This window comes from Myotis yumanensis, unplaced genomic scaffold, assembly GCF_028538775.1.
Source record: "Myotis yumanensis isolate MYYU_CA2020_CCGP unplaced genomic scaffold, mMyoYum1.0.hap1 SCAF_3, whole genome shotgun sequence".
Taxonomy (NCBI): domain Eukaryota; kingdom Metazoa; phylum Chordata; class Mammalia; order Chiroptera; family Vespertilionidae; genus Myotis; species Myotis yumanensis.
This window is the reverse complement of record NW_027223754.1, coordinates 147,705,202-147,723,885: the sequence shown is the minus strand read 5'-3', so window position 1 is coordinate 147,723,885 and position 18,684 is coordinate 147,705,202.

Here is an 18,684-nt window from a genome sequence, read left to right as displayed (position 1 = left end):
AATATAATATCCTTACTTGTTCCATGGATATGGTATTTTGTCATTTCTCTGAGGTATTCTAGATGTTCTTTAGGATTGACTTGGAAAGAATATAAAGAGAACCAAAGATTATATATTTTAATGGGCTTCTCTCTCTTTGGGTCCGGAAAATCTGTCTCATTACTTATTATTAAAGAATTAAGTTCAGCTGGCGTGGCTGGGTGCTTGAGCACTGACCTATGAACCAGGAGGTCACAGTTCTACAGGCCCGGGTTGTGGGCTCAATCCCCAATGGGGGGTGTGCAGGAGGCAGCCAATCATTGATTCTCTCTCATCCTTGATGTTTCTATCTTTCTCTACCTCTCCCTTCCTCTCTGAAATCAATAAACATATATTAAAAAAATAAAAAAGAATTAAAATTAGTCCTAGCATGAAAAAAGTTCTTAATATTTTATTAAATCACAAGAACCAAGTAGTCTCTTAGAGTCAAACTAGTGAATAATCTTAGAAGCCAGCAGAAAGAGACTGCATTTGAAAAATGAGGGTAACAACAAAACGATGACATTTGTGTGGCTCAGAATCTATCTTCATAAACAGATACAGAAGCACAATTTCTTGCTTCCCTCCCTCCCTTCCTCTCTCCCTTCATCCCTCCCTCTCTCTCTCCGTCCCTCCCTCTCTCTCTCCCTCCTTGCTTTCTCTCTCTCTCTCTCTGTCTCTCTCTCTGTCTCTCTCTTTCTTTCCTCACCAGAGGATATCTTCCAATTGATTTTTAGAGAGAGTGAAAGGGAGGGGGGAAAGAGACAGAGAGAGAGAGAGAGAGAAAGATTGATATGAGAGACACTCATTGATTGGTTGCCTCCCGCACATGCCCTGATCAGGGCCAGGATCCAGCCTGCAACCAAGGTATGGGCCCTTGACCAGAATCACACTGGGACCCTTCAGTTCGCAGGCCGACGCTCTATCCACTGAGTAGAACCGGCCAGGTTGAAAGCACAATTTCTATTGAGTTCTGCCAGCATAGATTTTAAAAAATTGCACAGCATCCTCAGATGACCATTTTTAAAGGTAACATGTAGGTAGAAATATGTGTTTATATAGTGTAGGGGAGGAAAAACCTTTTGTTTTTTAAAAAAATTTTGTTTTCTAAAATATTCCCATAATATATTAGACAAAGAGTCATTAAAAAGTTATAAAAAATTCATCAGTTCATGTAATCTTGTGTAATTAATTCTTATTCTGCTTGATTTGGGGTTAGCAGTTTCAAGCGTTTTCACAAAACATCAGAGTAAAATAAAAAAATTATCTGTGGTTGACAAAAGACTTAAAATGGTGTGGTTACAGGTCTGATGAGAGTTTATTTAAATGCAATTGGCAAAAAAAAAAGTTAGTGATTTCTCTGACATACAGCATTTTAAGATGGTAGCTGAAATTATGACAGATAACATTATACTAAGACATATCAGATTTCTAGAAATTTTACACCATTTCTGGAACACATATGTTAATAACATTTACCCATACAAATGTAACTCAAGGAACTATTAAATATCATTTTCATTTGACATGCTTCCCATGTAATTTAACATATCAAATAAACCTGATTAGTTTAATATTACTCTGTTCATAAGGACAGAGAACAAGTCTATGAGATTTCCCAAAGGCCATTTGGCAAATCTCAAAGTCAGTTTAAGGTCAAGAATAACTGTCTTTAGAATTTGATTTTGGGAAGCTGTAAAAAAATGTTGAAAGCTTTGAACACTGATTAAACAGGATCACGGGTTAGTATGAAACAATACTTAAGTCACTTATTCAACCAAGTGACAATAAAAGATTTCACATACACAATTGCCTTTGGCTAAGAACAAGTGTAGTTTCAAAGGCAAATACAGCAAGTAACACACCAGGAAAAAAACCTAATCTCTTTGAACATTGAAAAGACTCGGTTTTCCCTAAGTAATCAAAGACCTGATAAAGGAAGGGCACAAAGTACTCAGGTGATTATTCTGATGAGGCACAGGATCCTCTTTTCCCCAGGCAAGTTAGTTAACAAGTAAAGAGGAATCTCTCTTTAAATTTTTTATTTTATTTATTTTAATTTTCCAGCACCATTTATCCCCTCTATGCCCTCTTCCACCTCCAGCACAGCCCTCCCCCGCCCCAATTACCACACTGTTGTCCAGAGAAATCTTTTATTTTAACAGAGAGAGAAAATTAAATTCTAGTTTTGCACAGGCACACTATAATTATTAAAGCTTATTTAAAAACCCTTTTAATAAAGTAAGTCAGTTTTCACCAGCTTGACCACACAAGGTAAGTATTCCTCCCTTTTTCTCTCCCTTCCTTTCTTTATCTCTCTTTTCCTTATTTTATTTTTTAAATTGTTTTATTGCTTGAAGTATTACAAAGAGTATTACATATGTCTCCTTTTTTTCCCTGCCCTTGACAAACCCCTGGCCTCCCCTACCCCGCAGTGTCTTATGTCCATTGGTTATGCTTATATGCATGCATACAAGTTTTTCGCTTGATCTCTTACCGCCCCCTCCTGTCCCCCAACCCTCCCCAGCCTTCCCGCTGTAGTTTGACAGTTTGTTAGAGGCAGCTCTGCCTCTGTATCTATTTTTGTTTATAAGTTTATAATGGTCTTTTTTATCCATAAATGAGTGAGATCATGTGGTATCTTTCCTTCATTGACCGGCTTATTTCACTTAGCATAGTGCTCTCCAGTTACATCCATGCTGTTGCAAATGGTAAGAGTTCCTTCTTTTTTACAGCAGCATAGTATTCCATCGTGTAGATGTACCACAGTTTTCTAATGCATTCATCTACTGATGGACACTTAGGCTGTTTCCAGATCTTAGCTATGGTGAATTGTGCTGCTGTGAACATAGGGGTGCATATATCCTTTCTGATTGGTGTTTCTGGTTTCTTGGGATATATTCCTAGAAGTGGGGTCACAGGGTCAAATGGGAGTTCCATTTTTAGTTTTTTTAAATTAAATCTTTATTGTTCAGATTATTACATTGGTTCCTCTTTTTCCCCCCATGATTCCCCTCCACCCAGTTCCCACCTCTCCCTCCGCCCTCACTCCCCACACACTATCCTCACCCATAGGTGCATGATTATTGTCCAGTCTCTTCCCACATCCCCCACACCCCTTTCTCCCCCAAGAATAGTCAGTCCATTCCCTTTCTATGCCCCTGATTCTATTATAATCAACAGTTCATACTGTTCATCAGATTATTTATTCACTTGATTTTTAGATTCACTTGTTGATAGATGTGTATTTGTTGTTCATAATTTGTATCTTTACCTTTTTCTTCTTCTTCCTCTTCTTAACGGATACCTTTCAGCATTTCATATAACACTGCTTTGGTGGTGATGAACTCCTTTAGCTTTTCCTTATCTGTGAAGCTCTTTATCTGACCTTCAATTCTGAATGATAGCTTTGCTGGATAAAGTAATCTTGGTTGTAGGTTCTTGCTGTTCATCATTTTGAATATTTCTTGCCACTTCCTTCTGGCCTGCAAAGTTTCTGTTGAGAAATCAGCTGACATTCATATGGGTACTCCCTTGTAGGTAACTGACTTTCTTTCTCTTGCTGCTTTTAGGATACTCTCTTTGTCTTTTGCTCTTGGCATTTTAATTATGATGTGTCTTGGTGTGGTCCTCTTTGGATTCCTTTTGTTTGGGGTTCTATGTGTTTCCTGGACTTAGAAGTATGTTTTTTCACCAGGTAGGGGAAGTTTTCTGTCATTATTTCTTCAAATAGGTTTTCAATGTCTTGCTCTCTCTCATCTTCTGGCACCCCTATAATTCGGATATTGGTACGCTTGAAGCTGTTCCAGAGGCTTCTTACACTATCTTCGTATTTTTGGATTCTTTTTTCATTTTGCTCTTCCGATTGGGTGTTTTTTGCTTCTTTGTATTTCAAATCTTTGACTTGATTCTTTCGATCCTCTGGTCTGCTGTTGGGAGTCTGTATAATATTCTTTATTTCAGTCAGTGTATGCTTAATTTCTAGTTGGTTATCACAACATGGAGGGTCTCACTAGATTTCTTGAGGATCTCACTATATTCATTGGCGGCTTTTAGACAGTTCTTTGAAGACCTTAAAAGTGTGGTTTTGAATTCTATATCCAGCAGTTTGCTTTCCTCCATTTCTTCCGTTTGTGTCCTGTTTCTTTGTCTAGGCATTTTTTATGCTTCCCTGTGTTGAAAAAGCGGTTTTCTGTGCTGAGTGTCCTCTAGGGCCCAGTGGTTCAGCCTCCCCAATTACCTGAGGAGGACACTCTTGGTGCACCCCCTTGCAGGCATTGTGCACAGGCTTGTTGTAGTTAAGCCTTTATTGATGTAGCTATCACTGGGAGGAATTGACCTCCACTCCAATTGGCTGTGAGAATCAGCTGTGTCTGCAGTGGGAGAACTTCTGTGCTGGAGACACCCCTCTGGGGCAAGACTTGCTTCATTGGGGCTTTGGTGCTCACTGAGTCTGCCCCCTGAGTGTGTCCTTTATGTTTCCACGGAGCTGCAAACTGGATGGTCCCACTCTGACCTCTGGACTTCCTGGCTTGTGGATATCTAGGGAGGTGCTAATCTAGCCTTTGCCTGAGGCTATCTAGCAAAAGCCTCCCTGCAGGACTTGGGCAGGGCGGGTCCCACGGGATCAACAGGGTGGGATTAGCAGTTATGGCTTCTCTCAGTCTTGCCCTCAGAGGCTCTGCTTCTCAGTGTCCGGGTAACCGCTGCAAGCCCCTCGGAGAGAAAGCTGCCCTCGGGTTCTGACCGATGCCAGACAGTCCCGCTTCTCCTGCATGAGTCTGGGTCCCTAGAGACTCGCCCAGAACTGGAGCTCAGAGCCTGAGACTCCCTCCCGACTGAAAACGAAAACCGTGCCCTCAGCCGCCAGCCCACTCTGCATGCACTCTGCAGCTTAGTATTTTCCTTTCTCACTGCACCTTCTCCGAGTCTTTGTATGCTTTTCTCTTTCCTTTTAGCTGTAGAATTTCCACTCAGCCAGCCTTCCTGTGGTTCTGGATGATGTCCGTTCCGTCTTTTAGATGTATTTTTGAAGTGGTTGTTCGAGGCAGCAAACTCCAGTGTTTACCTATGCCGCCATCTTGGTTTCTCATTTTTAGTTTTTTGAGGAAACTCCATACTGTCTTCCATAGTGGCTGCACCAGTCTGCATTCCCACCAGCAGTGCACGAGTGTTCCTTTTTCTCCACATCCTCTCCAGCACTTGTCGTTTGTTTTGATTAGTTGATGATAGCCAGTCTGACAGGTGTGAGATGGTACCTCATCGTTGCTTTGATTTGCATCTCTCGGATGATTAGCGACTTTGAGCATGTTTTCATATGTCTCTTGGCTTTCTGAATGTCCTCTTTTGAAAGGTGTCTATTTAGGTCCTTTGCCCATTTTTTGATTGGATTGTTTATCTTCCTTTTGTTAAGTTGTATGAGTTCCCTATAAATGTTGGAGATTAAACCCTTATCGGTGATAACATTGGCAAATATGTTCTCCCATGTAGTTGGGGTTCTTGTTGTTTTGTTGATGGTTTCTTTTGCTGTGCAGAAGCTTTTTATTTTGATGTAGTCCCATTTGTTCATTTTCTCTTCAGTTTCCAATGCCCTAGGAGCTGTATCAGTGAAGAAATTGCTTCGGCATATGTCTGAGATTTTGTTGCCTTTGGATTCCTCTAGTATTTTTATGGTTTCCCATGTTACATTTAAGTCCTTTATCCATTTTGAGTTTATTTTTGTGTATGGTGTAAGTTGGTGGTCTAGTTTCATTTTCTTGCATGTATTTGTCCAATTTTCCCAACACCAGTTATTGAAGAGACTATCTTGACTCCATTGTATGTTCTTGCCTCCTTTGTCAAATATTAATTGAGCATATTGGTTCGGGCTGATTTCTGGGCTCTCTATTCTATTCCATTGATCTATATGTCTGTTCTTGTGCCAGTACCAGGCAGTTTTAAGAACAGTGGCTTTGTAATACAGCTTGATATCTGGCATTGAGATCCCACCTACTTTGTTCTTTCTCAGGATCGCTGTAGCTATTCGGGGTCTTTTTTTATTCCAGATGAATTTTTGGAGAGTTCGTTCTAGGTCTGTGAATTATGCCGTTGGTATTTTAATGGGAAGTGCGTTGAATTCATAGATTGCTTTGGGTAGTATTGTTATGGGTTGGCTCAACAAGATAGACCACGGATGTAGAATTTAAATTTAAGAGTCTTTATTAAGCTGGCCAGCTGACCACAGCCCGTACCTTCCCCCTCTGGGAAGCCTCGCAGCATGTGGCCAAGAGCAAGTGTGCAGTATGATTTTTATAGCAAAATTACATAGTGTTAGAAAAAAACAAAACAACTACAATGCATTTCATTAGAAGTTCACAAAAAGTTCATGAGAACAGAGGTGGGTAAACAGAGTCACACCTGGCTGGAGCGTATCATACATAACACATTGTTTTTCTAAGACAATCCAGCAATTTTTCTTCCATGCCTTCTGTCCCTGACACAGTCCTACACAATCCCTCTCCATACGTCAGTCCCCCCTCCCAGTACATTCAGTTTCTCATGTTTCCTTTCCTCCCCTTAGCACATTCTGTAACATTTGGCAATCCTTTCCATGGCTCAGTCCCACACCCTGTGACATTCCCTACTGGACTTATGCCCGAATCAAATCTTTGATTCAGCATTCTCCTCTAAGATTCTGGAGTATTGGGTATGTAAAACCATTAACTTTACAGCCTGTATTCGATTTTGTATGAAGTTGAGGAGGCATCTGGCAATGCAGGTGCCAAATATTAGCCTTCGGAGGAGTATAATGACTGGTCCTGCCAGTGCAGAGAGCAGGGTAGTTAGCCAGGGGGACCAGGAAAATAAATTCTCATACCAATTTCCCTCTGCCCTTCTTGCCTCTTCTCGGTCAGCCAGCCGTTTTCCCACCTGGAGTGGTTGGTGTAGAAACAGCAAGTTTCCCCTAGGGCCAGACAGAGGCCTCCCTGCTTTAGGAAAAGCAGATCTAGGCCTCTTCTGTTTTGCAACACCACCTCTGCAAGTGAACTGAGGGAGTCCTCCAGTTGGCTAACAGATTTCTCAAGAGTGCTCAAATATTATCTATCTGTCTGCTTAACTCTTTATAATTTTGGTGGCCAGTTGCTAGGGCAACTGTTCCGATGGCCGTAGATCCTGCTAGTCCTTTTCCCATAAGAAGGGGAACTAGGATGGGGGCCCTTCTAACCCTCTTGGGTTCGAGATTTAAATGTTCTCGGCCCCCTTCTCCCAAATAGTAGTACACCTGCGGGAGGATATGAGTTAGAATGCATAGTCCAGGGTTCGTTGGATGCTGGAGGACTGGAGAGAAGATGCAAGGGGTTATACCAGTTGTACATGCCCACCAAGTCCCCTCCGGAGCTACTAAGTAGGTGGGTGTCTCTCCTGTATAATTCTTTGGAAGTATGATAGATGAATTACATAGATCTGTATAGGTGGAACTGCTAAGGGGGCAGTTCCTAGGGTACACACAAGTCCCTGGGTTCAGGATGTCCCCAAGAGTAAGTCCTGGTTGTTTGTGTCCCCACATACACAGTCTGTCCGGCAGACTTTCTACTGAAAGGTTCCTGATGGCAGAGGCATCCTTCCCGAGCTGGGCCTCTGCCCCTATCCCAACATAATAAGGGGGTTCAGGGTTAAGGCACAGCCAGCAATCAGCGGTCAGGTTTGGGGAGGTGCGATTCAGGAAAGAAAACATTAAGTCCAGAGTTCCCAGCAGCTGCTGGTTTGGTCTTCCTGTGCCTGCTCCTAAAAGCTGTTGTATGTTCCCAAGGGCTGGCGAGGTTGTGGCTGCAGGTGGAGCAGGGCTTGGGTTCCCAGGCTTTTGTGACTCAGGGGAACCAGGAGGTTTTGCTGGGGCTGGGTGCTGTGGCAAGCTCGGCCTCTTCTGTTTTTCTAGGGGACGCAAGGGGCCAATTGGGTTGAGCCACTGGGGAAGAGTCCGGCGCTGAACGGTAAAAAGCTGGCCAGGGTCTCGGCTGCTGACATAGAGTCTTAGCCCCCACGTTTTTCCCCCTTCCCATTGGTCAGTCCACCAGGCAAGAGGCATGAGGATGATGGGGTTGCAATCTCCGATAGTGCAGTTTCTCTTTGGGGCCCCAGTTCGAACCTCTCTGGTCAGACGGAGGAGTTTGTTCGTGAGAGGTTTTTTCCATAGAGCTAGGGTCTCACAGCCCCAAGAGGTACAATAGAAGTCACCCTCTCCTCCACAGTCACTACCCCCTTCCCGGGGGCAGACATAATGTTCAGTGCGCCATAATCCTTGCTCTAAGTCCAAGCTTCTGCACCCATAACTTCTGACTCCGGTGACCCAGGGTTGGTCCCCCCAGCCATACCTGGTCCATACGGATCGGCTATGGGAATTTCCCCAGTTTTTTCCAAACAGTTTGCAGAGATCTGTCTGGATGACAGGTACCCCTACTCCTACAACAGGGCCTATAACAATCCCATCAATAGTACGTGTGACCTCCCAAGAGTAATTCTTGGCTGAATGGGGATTTCCCAATCCTGGCTGCATGCAGACGAGAAGAGTCAGGATGAACACCGAGTGAGTCTGACCTTTAATGGGTCTCTGGTCCTCTGGAACCGCCATCCCTCGACGCTGTCGTTCGCCTTCTTAACCTGAGTATGATGGATCCAGTGCCTCTTTCCTGCAACTTTGATGGCTGTTGGAGTGCTCAGCACCACCTGGTAGGGTCCATCCCATCTAGGTGCCAGGCTGCCAGGGCTGTGGGATTTTACCCAGACGAGATCACTCTGAGAGAAGGCAGGCTGCGTTGGACTGGTTCTCGGTGCGTCCTCCTCTCGTAAGGCTCTCACCACCCGTTGTGCTGACCTGGTGCTGCTCTGCAAAGCCTGTAAGGACTTAAGCATATTTCGGGGAGACAGCCACTCAATTTCTTCCTCCCTTAGGTGGGGAAGAAAGGGTGGAGGCCTGCCAAACATAATTTCAAAAGGGGTGAGTCCTTTTATGTACGGGGTGCACCTAGCTCTGAGGAGGGCTAAAGGAAGGAGACTTACCCAGTTTTCGCCAGTCTCTAATTTTAACTTAGTAAATGTTTCCTTTAAGGTCAGATTCATCCTCTCTACCTGTCTAGAACTCTGTGGTCTATAAACACAATGTAATTTCCAAGTTACTCTCAGGGCCTTAACTATGAATTGTGCAACTTTGGCGATAAACGCTGGACCATTGTCGGACCCCATATATAGTAGCAGGCCAAACCGGGGGACAATTTTAGTGAGGAGTTTCCTAACCACTACCTGTGCTTTCTCTGCCTTGGTTGGGTATGCCTCAGGCCATCCAGAGAAGGTATCAACAAAAACCAGCAGATACTTATATCTTCCTTGTCCTCCTGGTTTCTCAGTGAAGTCCACTTCCCAGTGTTCTCCGGGGTTCTGACCTCTGAATCGCTGCCCCGGTGGGGCCACAAGAGGGGGCCCTTGGTTCACCTGGGCACATACTTGGCACCTTCTGGCCAAGTCTTGGGATATTTTCTGGAGCCCTGGAATGTAAAATTCTCTTCCCAGTAGTTCTGATAGCTTCGTTCCCCCCCAGGTGGGTGCTTTGGTGGGTCTGGGAAGCGATGGTCTGCCCCAGGGCTTCTGGTACTATAGGCCTTCCAACTGGCAGAATTAGCCATCCATCCTCTCCTTCCCGGACCCTTAGCTTCTTAGCTAGCCTCTGCTCCTCTAGTAAATAAGTAGGCTTCTCTGGGAGCCTTCGTGCTGGCAGGGCTACGAGAACTTCTAGGGGCCCTACTGGTCTTTTAGCCACTTCCTTGGTGGTTTGGTCTGCAAATCGATTTCCCTGTGCTTCGGGACTATTTCCCTTCTGGTGCCCCCAACAATGAATTACCGCCACTTTCTTTGGCCCCCATATGGCTGCCAGGAGATTAAGTATTTCAGACTCGTTTTTAATGTCCTTTCCTCCTGTTGTCAGGAGACCTCTTTCTTGATATAGGGCCCCATGCACATGTACTGTGGTAAAAGCATACGGACTGTCGGTGAAAATGTTCACTCTTTTTCATTTTCCCCACCAGAGGGCCTGAGTGAGTGCTATGAGTTCTGCCTTTTGGGCTGAGGTGCCTCGTCCTAAGGCCTGTGCCCAGAGAATCTCCTTTTGTGTCACCACTGCCGCCCCCGCATACCGGGTACCTCCTTCTACGAAGCTGCTCCCATCCGTGTAGATTCTCTCATCCGGATTCTGCAGGGGCTGGTCCACGAGGTCCTCTCGGAGGGAAGTGAGGGCAGTCAATGTCTCCTCGCAGTCATGCAGAGGGGCCTCTGCCTCCTCGTCAGGGAAGAGTGTGGCTGGGTTTAAGGCAGCTGTTTTCAAGAAACTGACTCGTGGTGGGTCTAGCAGCAACACCTGGTACTGTGTAATGCGGGCGTTAGACATCCATCTCTCCGGGGGGCTTCTTAATAAGTTCTCAACTGCATTCGGGCAACTACTTGGAGATTTTGGCCAAACGTTAGCTTTGAGGCTTCCTTTACCAGTAGGGCAGTGGCTGCAATGGCTCTCAAGCAGTTGGGCCATCCCGAGGCCACTGGGTCAAGTCTCTTAGAGAGATAAGCTACCGGGCGTTTCCATGGTCCTAGGGGTTGTGTGAGGACCCCTTTCGCCACCCCTTTGTTCTCAGCTACATATAGCTGGAAGGGTTTGGTTAAGTCTGGCAGGGCGAGTGCTGGGGTGCTTACCAGGGCTTCTTTCAGGCTTTTATAAGCCTCTTCTTCCTTTTCTGTCCAGACCAGGGCGGCTTCCTTTCCCCCCGTTGCAGAGTATAATGGCCTTGCAATCTCTGCAAAACCTAGTATCCATAGCCTGCCATAACCCACTGCCCCGAGGAACTCCCAGACTTGCCTTTTGGTGGTAGGCCTGGGGATTGACAAGATGGCCTTTATTCTGCTACTGGATAAAGTTCGCCTACCCGCTTCTATGTTGTAACCCAAATATGTCACTCGGGTAGTGCATAGCTGAGCTTTCTTGGCTGAGACCCGATACCCCAAACAATCTAGAGTGGTCAGCAACTCTCGAATGGCCTGTCTACAGTCCTGTTCCTCCTCCGTGGCCAGTAAGAGGTCGTCTACATATTGGAGCAGAGTCACCCGTGAATGGTCCTGGTTTAGGGCCTCATCGAACAGAGTGGGTGAGTTCTTAAACCCTTGTGGCAACTTAGTCCAAGTTAACTGTCTGGACTCTCCCTCTGTCGGGTCCACCCACTCGAAGGCGAAGATAGGTTGACTCTGCTTTGCCAGGGGAAGGGAGAAAAAGGCATCCTTTAGGTCTAAAACAGTATAGAACCGGTGTTCTGGCTTGAGGAGGCTGAGAAGAGTGTAAGGGTTTGGAACCGTAGGATGGATAGTCTCAACCCTCTTGTTTACTTCCCTAAAGTCCTGCACAGGCCTGAAATCCTCAGTCCCTGGTTTCTGTACTGGCAACAGGGGAGTGTTTCAAGCAGATTGGCAAGGAATCAAGATTGCATCCTCTTTCAGCCTCTTAATGTGCTTGGCGATTCCCACTCTCGCCTTCTGGCTCATTGGATATTGCTGGACTCTGACTGGGGTGGCACTGCAGGTCAGCTGGACTACAATTGGAGGCCGGTGTTTAGCTAGCCCTGGTGGATTGTCCTCCGCCCAAACTCCCGGGATAGCCTGCCTTAATAGTTGGAGATAGGCATCTGCTGAGACTTCCCCAGGCTCCTCCTCATGTAGTACATATTCCTCCTGTAAGGGCAATGTCAGGAGATATATCCCCGCAGTCCCTGGGTCTTGTAATTTGACCTCTGGCCCTGGCCCTTCAAAAGAGATTGTGGCCCGCAATTTACTCAGCAACTCCCGGCCTAGCAAAGGGTACGGGCACTCTGGCATTACTAGAAACGAGTGAGTCACTGAGCCGTTTCCTAGGTCAATGATCCGACCTTTAGTCCATGGGTAAGATTTTACTTTTCCAGTTGCCCCTTTGATGGGGATTTTGGCCTTAGAGACCGGACCCACTGGCTGTTGCAGGACAGAGAAGGTGGCTCCTGTATCCACAAGGAAGTCCACCTTTTGGCCCCCCACTGTCAGACTTATCCTGGGCTCTTGGGGGCCAGCTGAGCCCTGACAGCCCTAATCCACCTCCTCCACCAGCATGGGATTCGGCTCCTCTGCACGTTCAGGGCACTCCCTTTTCCAGTGTCCTTCCTTTTTGCAAAGTGCACACTGATTTTTCCCAAGCCTGGGTTGGACTTCTTTTTTCCTGGAGGGCTTTCTTTTGCCTTTGTTGTCTTTCCGGTCCCTTGGGCCTTTTTCCTCGTTTAATGCCAGGAGGACCTTGGCCATCCGGTGTTTAAATCTGCCGTGGGGTCCTCCCAATTGTTGAAAACCTTCTGGGCCACTCAACCAGCTCAGAGATTGATTTCCCCTCAAAGCCTTCTAACTTCTGCAATTTTTTCCTAATATCTCTGGCCAACTGGGAAACAAATGCAACAATGACAGCCCTCCGATTTTCCGGGGCATCAGGGTCAATGGGGGTAACACCCGATAGGCCTCGTACAGCCTCTCCAGGAAAGCTGCCGGGCTCTCATTAGGCCCCTGGACTGTCTCTGTCACCTTAGAGAGGTTTGTGGGTCTCCGAGCAGCAGCTGGATGGCCCCCAATAGAGTCTGGCGATACCGATCGAGAGCCTCCTTTCCCCTCTCACTATTGGGGTTCTAGTTGGGTGGCCTGGAGGGAAACACAGCCTCTAATCTGTTTTGGTCAGAGGTAGGCTGCCCATCCGGACCCAGCACAAATCTCCTCCCCTCCCGATTGACTCTCTCTCTCTCCTCTGAAGTGAAAAGAGTTTGCATCAACTGTTGACAATCGTCCCAGGTAGGTTGATGGGTAAAAAACACAGACTCTAAAAGAGAGATCAACCCCTGTGGGTTCTGGGAGAAAGAAGGATTCTGGTTCTTCCAATTATATAGGTCACTGGTAGAAAAGGGGACATAAACCATGAAAGGCTGCCCGTCTGGACCTAAATCTAGAGGGCCTGCTTGCCTTAATGGCAACATGGGAGCTGCAGGACTGGCGGATGCCGCAGGGTCCCGCAGCTTCTCCCCCTCCCCCTGTCTCTCTCCATACACTGTCCCCTGCCTCCTGTGAGGAGGGGAGAACGGAGCCGGGCCCTGGACTGGAGTTTCCGGAGGAAAGGAAACTGGCTGTGGAGAAGGCAGGGGCTCCAGACCGGGGTCATTTGCCACCGGGGACCAGTGGGGGGGGAGGAGCATACGGGGGAGGCCTGACCCTGGGGAGTGCCTCCTCACCCGTATCTTGCAGAACAGGGGGAGTTTTGCCCTCCTTGGCTGAGGCCAAGAGGACTGTCTGTCTCTGTCCCAATTTCTCTTTCTAATTCTGACAACTCTGTAACCACCTTGGTTTTTCAGTCAAAATATGGACCCACACTTGAATATAGGGAATTTGGTCGGGGTGACCCGGCTGGCCATAGACAACATGGTGAACCCAATAAGCAGTGGTTAAATCATAAGTCCCTACGTCAGGCCATCCCACCTGGAATGTGTGCCACTCCCTTTCACAGAATTTATGCAAATCAAAAGTATTAACATTATGGCCATATCCTTCAGCTCACTTCTTGAAGTCCTGAAAATTGTTCAGAAAACATTGCAGCGGGGTGCACACAGAAGCAGACGATGACAACCTTTGACCCATTTTGACAAACACCAAGACAACAAACACCAGACAGACAAACCCTGTGCAGCCTACAGCCACACAAACAGGGACCCCAGCCACCGTCATGGCCACGGGTCAGGACCAGGAGTACCACTGCGTCCAGCCCTCCGAATAGGTCCTTCTGTGGGATGTCCCAATTCCAGTTTAATGACCGGTCCTTACCTCTCTCGAGAGTCCAGGCAGCTCTGTTTCCAAATTGAAAGTTTTCGGTGGACTGGAGGCCTCCTTGGTAGTCGTTTTCCACAGGTGTGGGGTATCTCGCTGAGTGCCCGGAGACAAGTGGGGGAGAGCCTCCTGCCTTGAATAGGGGGTCCCTCTCCTTTCTGCTGGGGGAGAGCCTCCCGCCCTAAACAAGGGGTCCCTCTCACCCCTGCCAGGAATGTCGCTGGGAGCCTCCAAATGTTATGGGTTGGCTCAAGGAGATAGACCACCAACTTAGAATTTAAATTTAAGAGCCTTTATTAAGCTGGCCAGCTGACCACAGCCCGTACCTTCCCCCTCTGGGAAGCCTCGCAGCATGTGGCCAAGAGCAAGTGTGCAGTATGATTTTTATAGCAAAATTACATAGTGTTAGAAAAAAAAAAAAAACAACTACAAAGCATTTCATTAGAAGTTTACAAAAAGTTCATGAGAACGGAGGGGAGGTAAACAGAGTCACACCTGGCTGGAGCGTATCATAACACATTGTTTTTCTAAGACAATCTAGCAATTTTTCTTCCATGCTCTCTGACCCTGACAAAGTCCTACACAATCCCTCTCCATACGTCAGTCCCCCCTCCCAGTACATTCAGTTTCTCATGTTTCCTTTCCTCCCCTTAGCACATTCTGTAACATTTTGCAACCCTTTCCATGGCTAAGTCCCACACCCTGTGACAGAGAAAAGCACGCTGATACTCAGAGATGCGGAAGTAAAGTGCAGAGGTACGCAGGCTCGAGCGCACGAGAAAAGGGGCTGGCACCTGAGGACGAGGCTGTCTTTTTGAATTGGGAGGGAATCACAAGCTCCCAACTGCTCTGAACTCCAGTTCTGGGAAGTCTCTGGGTACCCAGGACTCATACGGGGAGACACTGGACTGTCTGGCAGCAGGCATAACTCGGAACTTGAGGGGGACTTTCCCTCAGAGGTGCTTGCAGCAGTTACCAGGACACTGAGACATGGGGCCCCTTAGGGCAGGGCTGAGGATCAGCCATAGCTGCTTGCTCCGCCCTGTTGATTCCGAGACCTTGCCCCACCCAGGCTGTGGCAGAGGTTTTTGCACATGAATGCCCTGGCCCTTTGCAGTCTGAAAATTACCTAACAAATTGCACCTGGGCCAGAGAGACCCAGAACTTCCAAAAGAAGGCCCATGGCCCCACAGCAGCTTGCATTGCTTCACAGCTGGGCCTCATCTGGGCACCTCCAAACCTCAAACAAAGAAAAGAAATCTGCAGATCTCTCCATAGCTCCTGCTGGATAGCCTCAGGTAGAGGCTAAATTAGCACCTCCTTAGAGATCCAAGAGCCAGTGTACCCAGTGGTCAGAGTGGGACCATCCAGATTACAACTCCTCAGATCCATAAGGAACACACTTAGGGGGCAAACTCAATGAGCACCAAAGCCCTGTTGAAGCAGGTCTGGCCCCAGAAGGGTGTCTTCAGCACAGACGTTCTCCCACTATAGACACAGCTGATTCTCTGCTGGGGTCCAACCCCAGCAGGTCCAGGGGTCCCCAAAGGTGTGGACAGAGTCGGCAAAGAAGGAATGACATGGAGGCTACGTCAGTTGATCAGCATAGCAAGGTTCTCCCTCCAGGATCTCAAGCCAGGAACTCCAGCCGAGTTCTGGTCAGGATCTCCAGTGAAGTTCTGGTCTCCAGCAAAGTTCTGGTTAGGATCCAGCCAAGTTCTGGTCAGGATCTCTAGCCAAGTTCTGTGTCCAGGTTCTCTTGCTAGGTTCTCTAGCCAGTCTCTGTCCAGGTTCTCTTGCTATGTTCTGTCTAGGTTCTCCAGCCAAGTTCTGTAGCCAGGTTCTGTCCAGGAGCTTTTGCCATGTTCTCTCCCTAGGTTCTGTCTCTAGGTTCTTCTGTCTCTAGGTTCTGCCTCTAGGTTCTTCTGCCAGGTTCTCTCGCTAGGTTCTGTTTCTAGGTTCTGTCTCTAGGTTCTGTAGCCATGTTCTGTCCAGGATCTTTTGCCATGTTCTCTCGCTAGGTTCTCTCTCTAGGTTCTGTGTCTTGTTGTCTTGTTACATCTGTATTTATACCAGTTGATTTTAATCCTGTCAATTTCTATTGCAAAGGTTAGGGCGTTTCTTATCTCCATTCCAGGGAGTAAAGATTATGTAGCTTAAGGGTGATTGTTTGTAGTTAAAGTGATTAACTACCCGCCTGGCACTTAGTTAAGAGGTTTCATCCCCTCCTTAACTTCAGGGAAAAATCCCTACCTGGGAAAACAACCTTTCTCGGAGAGGTGACCTTGGTTAAAACACATAGTGCTAAAGGGAGCAAACATATTAAGAACAGTATGCCATATGCGCCAGGTCCCTTGAAACATATGTTCTGCAGATGTTTCTTCTCTGCAGCGACTGTGTCAAGCAGCAAGGATGGACCGGCTCCCAGCAATTCTCACAGCCAATTGGCCTGGAGATCAATTCCTCCCAGTAATACCTACAACAATCAAGCTTAACTATAACAAGACTGTGCTCAAAGCCCACAAGGGGCTGCACCAAGAGTGTCCACCTCAGGTAATTGGGGAGGCTGAGCCACTGGGTCCTATAGGACACCTAGCACACAAAACCACTCTGCCAACACTGGGAAGCATAAAAAATGTGGAGACAAAGAAACAGGTCACAAATGACAGAAATGGAGGAAAGCAAACTACTGGATATAGAGTTCAAAACCACGGTTATAAGGTTTTTCAAGAATTTTCTGGAAACTGCTGATAAATTTAGTGAGACCCTGGAGGATATGAAAAAAGATCAACTAGAAATTAAGCATACACTGACTGAAATAAAGAATAATATACAGAGATCCAACAGCAGACTAGAGGATCCCAAGAATCAAGTCAAAGATTTGAAATACGAAGAAACAAAAAACACCCAACCGAAAAAGCAAAAAGAAAAAAGAATCCAAAAATATGAAGATAGTGTAAGGAGCCTCTGGGACAACTTCAAGTGTACAAACATCAGAATTATAGGGGTGCCAGAAGAAGAGAGAGAGCAAGATATTGAAAACCTATTTGAAGAAATAATGGCAGAAAACTTCCCTTACCTGGTGAAAGAAATAGACTTCCAAGTCCAGGAAGTGCAGAGAACCCCAAACAAAAGGAATCCAAAGAGGACCACACCAAGACACATCATAATTAAAATGCCAAGAGCAAAAGACAAAGAGAGAATCTTAAAAGCAGCAAGAGAAAAAAGTCAGTTACCTACAAGGGAGTACCCATAGGACTGTCAGCTGATTTCTCAACAGAAACTATGCAGGCCAGAAGGGCATGGCAAGAAATATTCAAAGTGATGAATAGCAAGAACCTACAACCGAGATTACTTTACCCAGCAAAGCTATCATTCAGAATTGAAGGTCAGATAAAGAGCTTCACTGATAAGAAAAATCTAAAGGAGTTCATCATCACCAAACCAACATTATATGAAATGCTGAAAGGTATTCTTTAAGAACAGGAAGAAGAAAAAGGTAAAGATAAAAATTATAAACGGTTGCGGTAAAGTGGAATGAAAAGTTAACCAGGAGAGGAGGTTCTGCCAGGAAAAGGCGGGACCCTGCAACCAGGCCGCGTCAGAACAAAGTCTTGCACGCAAGACTTATTGTTCAGAGGCAGAACTTTCCTTGAGGTGATAAATAGTCCATGAGAGCATGGAAAGTTTAAGGGAGGGTGCACTGCTACAGGTGGAAAGAGTCTTTGTATAACATAGGAAATTAATAGTGTAATGTATCACTTAGCTCAGATGGTCTCATAAGCATGCTTGTTAATCATTGTCACTTGCTGTGCTCACCCCCAATAAAAGCCAGAAGGGATCAGAGGGTTTTTGCTACAGGCCTGAGCGAGCGGTAGCCCTCTGCTCTACTTCATCCTACACGCCAAGCTTGCCTCAGTGTCTCCGTTCACAAGAACATCAACAAATGGCGCCTGATCAGATCAGGAACCCGAAGGTGAGAAATTGGGAATGGGTAGGACCGAAAGGGTTTTGCCAGCGCAGAGTACTCGGAACTTTCAGCAATAGAGTCAGAGTCATGGGGAATAGCCCATCGACGCAGAGTCAATGTATAGCTGTCTTGAAATCATTGTTAAAGAGCTCAGAGGTAAAAGTGAAGGACACCACCCGAGCCGCTCCTGTTAGAGGTCACTGAACCGAGAAAGTCAAGAAAAGGACAGGAAAATAGCTGCAAAAATGAATTAGGAGGTTATCTACACTAATAAAAGAGAAACATGGTAATTAGCGTACAACCGCTACCCTTCCCATTGGCTAATCAGCATATCCTTATGCAAATTAACTGTCAGCCAAGATGGCGGCCGGCAGCCATGCACTGAAGCGAACAGGAAGGCTTGCTTGCTCCAGTGACTGCGGACTCCAATGTTCCCCGCCTGAATTGCCGGCCTCTCAGCTGCAACTCTAAGCAACTATGTAGCAAATCTAGAAGCTAAACAAAACCCCAGAAACCGGCTTTCAGTTAGGCGGGCTTCAGCCAGCCTGACCACAACATTGTATCAATGTTTTCAGCAGCGAGGCCTCAGAGCTAAAGCTGGTCCAGAATTTTAAAAAATAAAATAAAAAAAGGAGCAGTTGGGAGCTTCAATCACCCGCCAGCCTGAAAATGGGCCTCAGCCCCTCAGCCAGACTGGTCAGGTACCCCAGTGGGGTCCCCCACCCTGATCCAGGACACCCTTCAGGGCAAACCAGCCGGCCCCCACCCGGGCACCAGGCCTCTATTCTATATAGTAAAAGGGTAAT